This window comes from Propithecus coquereli, unplaced genomic scaffold (genome assembly GCF_000956105.1).
Source record: "Propithecus coquereli isolate 6110/MARCELLA unplaced genomic scaffold, Pcoq_1.0 Scaffold37, whole genome shotgun sequence".
NCBI lineage: Eukaryota > Metazoa > Chordata > Mammalia > Primates > Indriidae > Propithecus > Propithecus coquereli.
In genome coordinates, this window is record NW_012149396.1 from 1,289,699 (window position 1) to 1,290,438 (window position 740).

Sequence of the window (740 nt, forward strand, 5' to 3'; positions counted from 1 at the left end):
GATTTGGAGAAAGAAAAACCCTTGTACATTGTTGGTGGGAGTGTAAATTAGTGCAACCACTATGGAGAACAGAATGGAGGATCCTCAAAAATTAAAAATAGAACTATCATACGACCCAGCAATCCCACTGCTGGGTATATATTCAAAAGAGAGGACATCAGTATATAGAAAAGATATCTGCACTCCCGTGTTTATTGCAGCACTTTTCATAATAGCCAAAATTTGGAATCAACCTGAGATGAATCAATAAAGAAAATGGGACACATAAACACAATGGAATAATATTCAGCTACAAAAAATGAAAACCTGTCATTTGCAACAACATAAATGAACCCAGAGAACAATATGTTATGAAGTAACCCAAGAGCAGAAAGACAAATCTTACATGTTCTCACTCATATATGTGAACTAAATACTAAAATAATCTCATGAAGACAGAGAGTAGAATTGGGCTTACCAGAGGCTGGGAAGGGTAGTATTGACAGCACAACAGTGACTGTAATCAACGAGAAGTTAGGGTATACTTTAGAATGACTAAAAAAGTGGAACTAGAATGTTCCTAACACAGAGAAATGATAAATGCTTGAGGTGAGGCATCCCCCAATTACCTTGATTTGATTATTACATATAGTATGCCTATATCAAAACATCACATGTACCCTATAAATACATGCAACTATCATATAACCATAATAACTAAAAATAAAAAAAAATAAAGGTACATTCAGAGAATACAAAAA